This window comes from Staurois parvus, unplaced genomic scaffold (genome assembly GCF_062004578.1).
Source record: "Staurois parvus isolate SC_StPar_1 unplaced genomic scaffold, SC_StPar_1.0 ptg003248l, whole genome shotgun sequence".
Classification (NCBI taxonomy): domain Eukaryota; kingdom Metazoa; phylum Chordata; class Amphibia; order Anura; family Ranidae; genus Staurois; species Staurois parvus.
Window position 1 is genome coordinate 40,324 of NW_028321044.1, and position 11,514 is coordinate 51,837.

An 11,514-nucleotide genomic window follows, 5' to 3' on the forward strand; every position below is an offset into this window, starting at 1 on the left:
AGTGAATGCGGGGTCCGGGGAGAGCGGATATAGTGAATGCGGGGTCTGGGGAGAGCGGATATAGTGAATGCGGGGTCCGGGGAGAGCGGATGTAGTAAATGCGGGGTCCGGGGAGAGCGGATATAGTGAATGCGGGGTCCAGGGAGAGCGGATATAGTGAATGCGGGGTCCGGGGAGAGGGGATATAGTGAATGCGGGGTCCGGGGAGAGCGGATATAGTGAATGCGGGGTCCGGGGAGAGCCAGAGTACTGTCAGATTCATATGGCATCAGCCAATTGGAAGGAGTAGAGGGGAGTGCTGGCAGGGTAAGTACAAGTCGGATTGGGGGGGGAGATTTGTAGAGATTCTGTCACTTTGCCCTGAATGGCTAAATGCTGATTGATTATAATACCCAACACAGTTCATCCACTCTTCGAGATATCGGTTGTCCTCCATACTTTTTCCTCCTCAGCGACTTTGATGTTCAGCAACGATAAGGCAGATAAAACGATGTTTTGCTCCCGTCACATAAGACCGTCATTAGTTGCCATCGTTAGTTATAATTATGACTTGGATGAAGATTAGAGCAAAGTTTAGGCGCCATTCATGTAGAAATGAAGGGTCCATATATTGTGAGTGAAGAATGCCGTTTATGGACGCCATTTGACGACTTATCTACTGATTAGCTGTAATAAAAGCTCATCCATGAAATCTTCGTTTGGAGAACACAAATGCCGTCATAAATCGAGGTTCTATTCAAGTCGTAATAATGAAGCACGTGGAGGTCACATGGCGTCTGAATGGTTGAAGGAAACGTTTTCTGGTTCTCTTACAGAACCCCAAGGAGACCATCGGTGAAGATCAGTCCTATCAGTATACAATACGGCCATATCCTGATTATAGAGGCAATTAAAACAAAGTACAAAGGTTGTGGTGATAGAGGAAGTGTTTGTATCTTATCACTGATACAGAGAACTTCATGGTGAGAAGAACGGGATGACCCAACTAGGCTCTTCCATGCAAGTTTCTACTGCATGTCCAAATTAGCCTTACCTAAAGTGTTACTCCACCCAACTCTGGAATTTTTCTTTAGATGGTCCCCAGTTGGGTTGCAATACTCACCTCTTCTCCAGAACTGTCCTCCCAGGTAGTCCTTTTCGCTACAAGACATCCTCAGTTTTCCACATTGAATGATGCTCAATGTCATGCAACCTGGAAGACAGGACATGCTATGTTCTCCATCTTCCATAGGACACATCATGTTAGCACCACTCTGTGCTAATACCACCAACTGCCAGGATTAGAGGGGAAAAAAGAAGAGAACCCTTCAGGACCAGCCAAGTGCTTGTAAAACCTTCCATATACCAGTGCAGTGATACACATGTAGGCAGGTGCAGTCTACTTTCTCCACTGCAGGTGGCGCTCAACACAACAGCATTGCAGAGGGACAGGAAGTCAAGAGGAACAGGCTCCTCTATGGTTTCCTGGGTCTCCAGGAAGCGATCCAGTTGGATGCTGCCGCCCCATGTGGCTCTGGTGGCCATCTTGGGTCAAGCAAGGTCTATTTAGGACCCTGACTCCTGGGCTTGGTGTGCATTTTACGAGTGGTTGGTGTATTGCAGCTCACCTGTCAATCAGGGAAAGTGAACATCAGTGGGGAGAGGTTCCAGACAAACAGAGACAGGTTAGGGACACACCATCATTTTGCAATCCTCCCATTTGGGTGCAGACCGGTCAGGCCGCATTCCACCATCGAGGACAGACTCTGCCAGCACATCCGAGACTTGCTGCACTCCATTCTGAGGTCACAACCTGTGAATGTTCCCGGGTGGGTGTCATCCTGCTGGGCTGTTTTCAAAGTTGACCTTTGACTTTATTACAAGTTCTGTTTCCTGCAACCGGACTCTATGTATTTCTTGCTGCACCACGCTGCACCTCCCCATCACACACAGAGATGAAACAAATCCTTCTCCATATGTTGTACCTGTTTATCTATAGCCATTTCTCCTCCACATCCTCCTAAAACACGCATTTTACACAGCTTCTCTGAGCTTCCAGAAGAATCTGATGTCACACATTGCACAGGATAGAGCAGGGAGCTGAGTGTAATCTGAGACCTGAATGGATGGACTTCTACACAGTCTCATAGGGAAACATGCACAGATAAGGCTCTATGTGTTATATCACAAACATGAAATGTACAGGGAGACCTAGAAGGTGAATTACAATGATGGGTACAAATAAAACTGGAAACAAGAAGTGTATTGTAGTTGGTATACACACTATATTGCAAAAAGTATTGGCCCCACCCTCCAAATCATGTGATTCAGGTGTTCCAATCCCCTCCATATCATGTAATTCAGGTGTTCCAATCCCCTCCCAATCATATGATGCAGGTGTTCCAATCCCCTCCATATCATGTGATTCAGGTGTTCCAATCCCCTCCATATCATGTGATTCAGGTGTTCCAATCCCCTCCATATCATGTAATTCAGGTGTTCCAATCCCCTCCATATCATGTGATTCAGGTGTTCCAATCCCCTCCCAATCATATGATGCAGGTGTTCCAATCCCCTCCATATCATGTGATTCAGGTGTTCCAATCCCCTCCATATCATGTGATTCAAGTGTTCCAATCCCCTCCCAATCATATGATGCAGGTGTTCCAATCCCCTCCATATCATGTGATTCAGGTGTTCCAATCCCCTCCATATCATGTGATTCAGGTGTCCCAATCCCCTCCCAATCATGTGATTCAGGTGTTCCAATCCCCTCCCAATCATGTGATTCAGGTGTTCCAATCCCCTCCCAATCATGTGATTCAGGTGTTCCAATCCCCTCCATATCATGTGATTCAGGTGTTTCCAATCCCCTCCATATCATGTGCTTTAGGTGTTCCAATCCCCTCCCAATCATGTGATTCGGGTGTTCCAATCCCCTCCATATCATGTGATTCAGGTGTTCCAATCCTCTCCATGGACACAGGTGTATACAATCATCCCCTAGGCATGCAGACGGCTTCTACAAACATTGGTGAAAGAATGGGTCGCTCTCAGGAGCTCAGTGACTCCAAGCGTGGTCCCGTGATAGGTGGCCACCTGGGCAATAAGTCCATCCGTGACATTTCCTGGCTACTAAATATTCCACGCTCAACTGTTAGTGGGATTATAACAAAATGGAAGCCACTGGGAACAACAGCCACTCAGCCACCAAGTGGTAGGCCACGTCACATGACAGGGCGGGGTCAGCGCATGCTGAAGCGCACAGTGCGCAGAAGTCACCAACTGTCTGCAGAGTCAATAGCTAAAGACCTCCAAACTTGGTGTGGCCTTCAGATGAGCCCAACAACAGTGCGTAGAGAGCTTCATGGAATGGGTTTCCATGGCCGAGCAGCTGCATCCAAGCCTTCCATCACCAAGTGCAATGCAAAGCGTCAGATGCCGTGGTGTAAAGCACGCTGCCACTGGACTCTAGAGCAGAAGAGACGTGTTCTCTGGAGTGACCAATCACGCTTTTCTGTCTGGCAATCCGATGGACATGTCTGGGTTTGGCGGTTGCCAGGAGAACGGTACTTGCCTGACTGCATTGTGCCAAGTGTAAAGTTTGGTGGAGGGGGGATTATGGTGTGGGGTTGTCTCTCAGGGGGGTGGGCTTGGCCCACTAGTTCCAGTGAAGGGAACTCTTAAGGTGACATTTTGGACAATTTCATGCTCCCAACTTTGTGGGAGGAGTTTGGGGATGGTCCCTTCCTGTTCCAACATGACTGCCCACCAGTGCACAAAGCAAGGTCCATAAAGACATGGAGGAGCCAGTTTGGGGTGGAGGAACTTGACTGTCCTGCACAGAGTCCTGACCTCAACCCCATAGAACACCTTTGGGATGAATTAGGGCGGAGACTGCGAGCCAGGCCCCCTCCCCTGACATCAGTGCCTGACCTGACAAATGTGCTTCTGGAAGAATGGTCCAACCTTCCCATAGACACCCTCCTAAACCTTGTGGACGGCCTTCCCAGAAGAGTTGAAGCTGTTATAGCTGCAAAGGGCGGGGCCAACTCAATATTGAACCCTACGGACTAAGACTGGGGGCCATTAAAGGTCATGTGTGTGGAAAGGGCGGGGCCAACTCAATACTGAACCCTACGGACTAAGACTGGGAGGCCATTAAAGGTCATGTGCGTGGAAAGGGCGGGGCCAACTCAATACTGAACCCTACGGACTAAGACTGGGAGGCCATTAAAGGTCATGTGCGTGGAAAGGGCGGGGCTAACTCAATATTGAACCCTACGGACTAAGACTGGGGGGTCATTAAAGGTCATGTGTGTGGAAAGGGCGGGGCCAACTCAATATTGAACCCTACGGACTAAGACTGGGGGGGTCATTAAAGGTCATGTGCGTGGAAAGGGCGGGGCCAACTCAATATTGAACCCTATGGACTAAAACTGGGGGGCCATTAAAGGTCATGTGCGTGGAAAGGGTGGGGCAACTCAATATTGAACCCTATGGACTAAGACTGGGGGGCATTAAAGGTCATGTGCGTGGGAAGGCCGGCGGCCCAATACTTGGGGCAATATAGTGTATATATGGGGGGGGGGCAGAGACAATACTTGGGGCAATATAGTGTAATTCCATGTTATATATAGAAATTGATATACAGATTTAGAACATGAACAATGTTTGGAATGTATACAATGTAACAGGTAGAAGGAACTATTACTTCTCAGTGAAGCTCGGTGATAATAGTCCAACCGTCAGGTTTTTTTTTTTTTGCACATTTAGAAAACACAATTTGGTGTATTTATAGATCATTTGCAGAACTGTGGCGTGGGGAGTGCATGTCGCGTGTTCTGTGCTGGGGGGCGGGATAGAAGCTTTACTGCAGAAGAAACATTGGGGTCTCCTCTGCATTGAATATTCTGTCCACCATTTCCCCCCCAAAGTATAAGAAGAATCTCCGGCAATGACAGAAAACACTCACTCTGAATCCTCTGAATCCTCGCGGAGTTGGGTGCTGATGTTCCGGACTTGGTTGCTCAGAACCCCTCCCTGCTTTCCTAAGTACCTGCTTGCCCAGTTTGTGTCTGGTGGTTGGACCAATGAGGATGGGTGGGGAGTCATTTCAACTCAATATTCTGTTATTCAAGCAAAATGTAAAAGTCAAGCTGACCCAACCTTCCGGCCTAATAAAGGGCCCGGCGTCTCCGAGGATCTACTCCTTCTACTAGGAGGTGCAGAGTGAGAGTCTCCTCCGGGGTGCTGGATGGTTAACTATACAGGTGAAGGCTGGAAAATGTTGGCAAATGTGAAATGACTTCATTGTATTTCATGTTGGTAATTAGTGGTTATGGTGCCAGCACTGGGATGAGTCCTGTTAACCATTCGTGTGGCTTCAAGGTCTACAGGGTTGTGCAGCTCCCATCTGAGTGTGTGTAGGGAACCCAGTCATCCATAGTGCTTGGTATAGACCTGGCTCCTCCCAACTACGGCCCATGGGCCAAATCTGGCTGACTGCAAGACTTTATCAGAGACTCTAATGGGGACCTTGACCTAAGGGGGAGACTCTGATGGGGACCATGATGTAACGGGGGGAGACACAGATGGGGACCCTGATGTAAGGGGAGGAACTCTGATGAGGATCCTGATGTAAGAGGGTGATTCTGATGGGGACCCTGACGTAAGGGGAGACTCTGATGGGGACCATGATGTAAGGGGGAACACTGATGGGGACCCTGATGAAGGGGGAACACTGATGGGGACCCTGATGTAAGAGGGCGATTCTGATGGGGACCCTGATGTAAGGGGAAGAACTCTGATGGGGACCCTGATGTAAGGGGGGGAGACACAGATGGGGACCCTGATGTAAGGGGAGGAACTCTGATGAGGATCCTGATGTAAGAGGGTGATTCTGATGGGGACCCTGATGTAAGGGGAGACTCTGATGGGGACCATGATGTAAGGGGGGAGACACAGATGGGGACCCTGATGTAAGAGGGTGATTCTGATGGGGACCCTGATGTAAGGGGAAGAACTCTGATGGGGACCCTGATGTAAGGGGTGGGAGACACAGATGGGGACCCTGATGTAAGGGGAGGAACTCTGATGGGGACCCTGATGTAAGGGGGAACACTGATGGAGACCTTGATGAAGGGGGAACACTGAAGGGGACCATGATGTAAGAGGGCGATTCTGATGGGGACCCTGATGTAAGGGAAGAACTCTGATGGGGACCCTGATGTAAGGGGGGGAGACACAGATGGGGACCCTGATGTAAGGGGAGGAACTCTGATGAGGATCCTGATGTAAGAGGGCGATTCTGATGGGGACCCTGATGTAAGGGGAGACTCTGATGGGGACCATGATGTAAGGGGGGGAGACACAGATGGGGACCCTGATGTAAGGGGAGGAACTCTGATGAGGATCCTGATGTAAGAGGGCGATTCTGATGGGGACCCTGATGTAAGGGGAAGAACTCTGATGGGGACCCTGATGTAAGGGGGGGAGACACAGATGGGGACCCTGATGTAAGGGGAGGAACTCTGATGAGGATCCTGATGTAAGAGGGCGATTCTGATGGGGACCCTGATGTAAGGGGAGACTCTGATGGGGACCATGATGTAAGGGGGGGAGACACAGATGGGGACCCTGATGTAAGGGGAGGAACTCTGATGAGGATCCTGATGTAAGAGGGCGATTCTGATGGGGACCCTGATGTAAGGGGGAACACTGATGGGGACCCTGATGTAAGGGTGGGGGGATTCTATTAGGGACGCTGATGTAAGGGAGGACTCTGATGGGGACCCTGATGTAAGGGAGGACTCTGATGGGGACCATGATGTAGGGGAAAAAAAAAATTCTATATATATATATATACAGGCATGTCTCCGTTAACGTAATTTTTGGTTTACGAATGAAAATCCATTGAAAATAACGGCTCGGTTTACGATTTTTTTTTCGCAATATGAACGAATTAATTGGTTTTCAGTGCATTTACAAATTTTTTTTAATCACGTCCCTGGACAGTATTTATACCTTTAAAGTGCACTTTATAAAGAGTTTTGAACAGATAAAATATTTTATTTTTAACTTTTTTCTGACCTCCGGAATGGATTAATTGGTTTTCAATGCATTCCTATGGGAAACCGTGTCTCAGTTTACAAATTTTTCGCAATACAAAAAGTCCCGCAGAACGCATTAAATTCGTAAACCGAGGTGCGCCTGTATATATATATATGTGCATAATACACAGGGAGTATACATCTGTAGCCAGTTATATGGCAGCTTCAGGTATCCCAACACTTTCTAGTCACCGACCTGCACCGTGCCGCAGAAATAGAGATCTGAGGGTTCAGGTCCCAAATATACACAACATATATACAAGATGGATCGCAATATATACCAAATGTTTGCTCTAGGAAAGGGTTAATGAGCCGCAATCCCTCCTCAGTGTCTCAGGTGTTGTATATAGGAAGATATTTGGGACCCGAACACTCCGATCTCCAGTTCTGCTGCATGGTGCAGGTTGGTGGCTAGAAAGGGCCGGGATGCCTGAAGTTGCTGTGTTACTGGCTGTACACTTTATGCCGCTTTGTATTATATATTGAGTAGTTTGTGTGTATGATGTACATTTTATTTTGTAGTTCAGTCAGTGTAAGTATCTGAATGTTTACTCTGAATAAGGAGAGAGAGAGAGAGAGAGAGAGAGGGAGGGGGGAGGAGAGGGAGGGGGGAGGAGAGAGAGAGATGGAGGGGGAGGGGAGAGAGAGAGGGGGGGGGGAGAGAGATGGAGATGGGAGGGGAGAGAGAGAGAGGGGGGGAGAGAGAGAGATGGAGGGGGAGGGGAGAGAGAGAGAGAGGGGGGAAGGAGAGAGAGGGGGGAAGGAGAGAGAGAGGGGGGAGAGGGAGAGGGGGGAGAGGGAGGGGGGGGAGAGGGAGAGAGGGGGGGAGAGAGGGGGGGGAGAGGGAGAGGGGGGAGAGGGAGGGGGGGGAGAGGGAGAGAGGGGGGGAGAGAGGGGGGGGAGAGGGAGAGGGAGGGGGGGGAGAGGGAGAGAGGGGGGGGAGAGGGAGAGAGGGGGGGGGAGAGGGGGGGAGAGGGAGAGAGAGGGGGGGAAGGAGAGAGAGGGGGGGAGAGAGGGGGGGGAGAGGGAGGGAGAGGGAGAGAGAGAGGGGGGAGAGAGGGGGGGAGAGGGAGAGAGGGGGGGGGAGAGGGGGGGAGAGGGAGAGAGAGGGGGGAAGGAGAGAGAGGGGGGGGAGAGGGAGGGAGAGGGGAGAGAGAGAGGGGGGAGAGGGAGGGAGAGGGGAGAGAGAGAGGGGGGAGAGAGGGGGGGGAGAGGGAGAGAGGGGGGGGAGAGGGGAGGGAGAGGGGAGAGAGAGAGGGGGGAGAGAGGGGGGGAGAGGGAGAGAGAGGGGGGAGAGAGAGGGGGAAGAGGGGGGGGAGAGAGAGGGGGAAGAGGGGGGGGAGAGAGAGGAGGAAGAGGGGGGGGAGAGGGAGAGAGGGGGGGGAGAGGGGGGGAGAGAGGGGGGGAGAGGGAGAGAGGGGGGGGAGAGGGAGAGAGGGGGGGGAAGAGGGGAGAGAGGGGGGAGAGGGAGAGAGGGGGGGGGAAGAGGGGAGAGAGGGGGGAGAGGGAGAGGGGGGGGGAAGAGGGGAAGAGGGGAGAGAGGGGGAGAGGGAGAGAGGGGGGGAGAGGGAGGGGGGGAGAGGGGGGGGAGAGGGAGAGAGGGGGGAGAGAGAGGGGGGAGGGAGAGAGAGAGGGGGGGGAAAGAGGGGGGAGAGGGGGGGAGAGGGAGAGAGGGAGGGAGAGAGAGAGGGGGGAGGGAGAGAGAGAGGGGGAGGGAGAGAGAGAGGGGGGGGAGAGGGGGGAGAGGGAGGGAGGGGAGAGAGAGGGGGGGGAGAGAGGGAGGGAGGGGGGGGGAGAGAGGGAGGGGGAGAGGGAGGGGGAGAGAGAGGGGGGAGGGGGGAGAGAGGAGGGAGGGGGGGAGAGAGAGGGGGAGGGGAGAGGGAGGGAGAGAGGGAGGGAGGGGAGGAGAGAGAGGGGGGAGGGGAGGAGAGAGAGGGGGAGAGAGGAGGAGGGGGAGGGGAGGAGAGGGGAGGGGAGGAGGGAGGGGGAGACGGAGGGGAGGGGAGGAGGGAGGAGGGAGGAGGGAGGGAGGGGGGGAGGGGGAGGGGAGGGGAGGAGAGAGAGGGAGGGGGAGGGGAGAGGGAGGGGAGGAGGGAGAGGGAGGGGAGGAGAGAGAGGGAGGGGGAGGGGAGGAGAGAGAGGGAGGGGGAGGGGAGGGGGAGGAGAGAGAGGGAGGGGGAGGGAGGGAGAGGGAGGGGAGGAGAGGGGGAGGGGAGGGAGGGAGAGGGGGGAGGAGAGGGGAGGGGGGAGGAGAGAGGGAGAGAGGGAGGGGAGGAGAGGGGAGGGGGAGGGAGGGGAGAGAGGGGGGAGGAGAGGGGAGGGGGAGGAGAGAGGGAGAGAGGGAGGGGAGGAGAGGGGGAGGGGAGGGGAGGGGGGAGGAGAGAGGGAGAGAGGGAGGGGGAGGGGGGGAGGAGAGAGAGAGAGGGAGGGGGAGGAGAGAGAGAGAGAGAGAGATGCTGCAGTGCAAAGGCATGCTGCTAGGAGGAGAGAGCAGAGTGAGAGATGAGCTGATCGTGTGCTGCTTTTCTTTTACTGGCCAGGCTGGGGTAGACAGGTGTGAAAGTGAAACTGCAGCAGAGAAAGATCCCCTGCCCAGACATGGCTGTGCTGTGTAGGAGGTAAAATCTCAGGACTGGACGGACAGAAATCCAAAACTCTTTAAAACAATCTTCTTCATGTCATTCTTCTGGATATTCAGCCGTGTTGGCTCCAGCAATGGCCTTTCTCTTCGATCAGCTTGTCAATCGATGGCAGAAGATGCTGACGATGGCCGTCTGATAGGGACCTCTCCTTTCCTCTTTGCTGATCTCTCCCTTGGCCCTATGGGAGGAGCAGGGGGCGGGACCACACTTGACTTTTAGAAAAGTCACAATTTGTAAAGGACTCCAGCTGTCTGTCTGTGTAGTTTTCACTGAAGACAACCTCTGCTGATGATTTGTTCCTCATCAGTTCAGGAGGAATCGCTAATATTTGAGAAAGTTTCTTGTGTTTCTTTTCTCCTTCGCTTTTTTTTTTTTGTTTTTATAAATTCAGAAATCCGTTTCTTCTGGATCCTCAGAGCTCCGATTATTTCCCGGCAGCGATATCTTTGTTTTCTGTTTGTTCAGCGATTTAGGTGGAGAGCTCAGAGATGAATAAGTCAATGCTGCAGTGTGGAGACGATTGTCCTGACTTGGTTTTCTGAATGCTGTTCTGACATTTAAAATCCCCCCAAAGTAACAAAGAGCCATTATACCAACAAGTGAAAAGTAAAAGTGTTATTCTTAAAGTGACCCTGTCACTACAAGGTGGTCCTCTATAGACCCAGTCATCCAGGAAGCATGGTCACCTGCTGATTTGGCACCATCCACAGGCAGCGTAACTCTTCATTAAGACATGGCTGAAGTACGGTTGTATTGGATGCAGCTTCTATTTGCGGTGCTGAGGGTGCTTTCCAGTCCCTTGTGTGTAAATAAGTCAATAACTGAGCCCTGTCTATGGGATGTACTAACACTGACTGAGGGAATATGGAAGAAACGGGGAGGGTCTAGCTAGGCCTGAACTACCTAGCACTAAGCAGGAGGTGGATACCAAATCACATAAGTAAACCAGTTGTATGTATTGGAGCCAGTTGTAAGCCAATCACAATCCCTGTTACAAGGAGGTAGAATTCTGCCCATCAAGAGGTGCAGTGTTGGGATCCTGTGCACAGAGCCTTGATGCCGGGAGTTCACCGTCACTGGGTTCAATGACTGTGGACACCATTCACAAGGAATTAAGTGAAACCCCGGCTCTGAGGAGGCGCCCTTCCTTCTGGGCTCTGAGGAAGCCCCCTTCCTTCTGGGCTCTGAGGAGGCCCCCTTCCTTCTGGGCTCTGAGGAGGCCCCCTTCCTTCTGGGCTCTGAGGAGGCCCCCTTCCTTCTGGGCTCTGAGGAGGCCCCCTTCCTTCTGGGTTCTGAGGAAGCCCCCTTCCTTCCTGGGCTCTGAGGAAGCCCCCTTCCTTCCTGGGCTCTGAGGAAGCCCCCTTCCTTCCTGGGCTCTGAGGAAGCCCCCTTCCTTCCTGGGCTCTGAGGAAGCCCCCTTCCTTCCTGGGCTCTGAGGAAGTCCCCTTCCTTCCTGGGCTCTGAGGAAGTCCCCTTCCTTCTGGGCTCTGAGGAAGTCCCCTTCCTTCCTGGGCTCTGAGGAAGTCCCCTTCCTTCCTGGGCTCTGAGGAAGTCCCCTTCCTTCCGGGCTCTGAGGAAGTCCCCTTCCTTCCGGGCTCTGAGGAGATCCCTTTCCTTCCGGGCTCTGAGGAAGTCCCCTTCCCCTGCCTGATTCATGGAGGGAGTTGTGCTCCCATTCCAGCCTGATTCATTTATTAAGAAGACCGGATTGATTGGCCCAAATAGATTGTCATCCTGCAGCAGAAATCCACTCGCTGCGATTCGATCTGCCAGGAGCCATT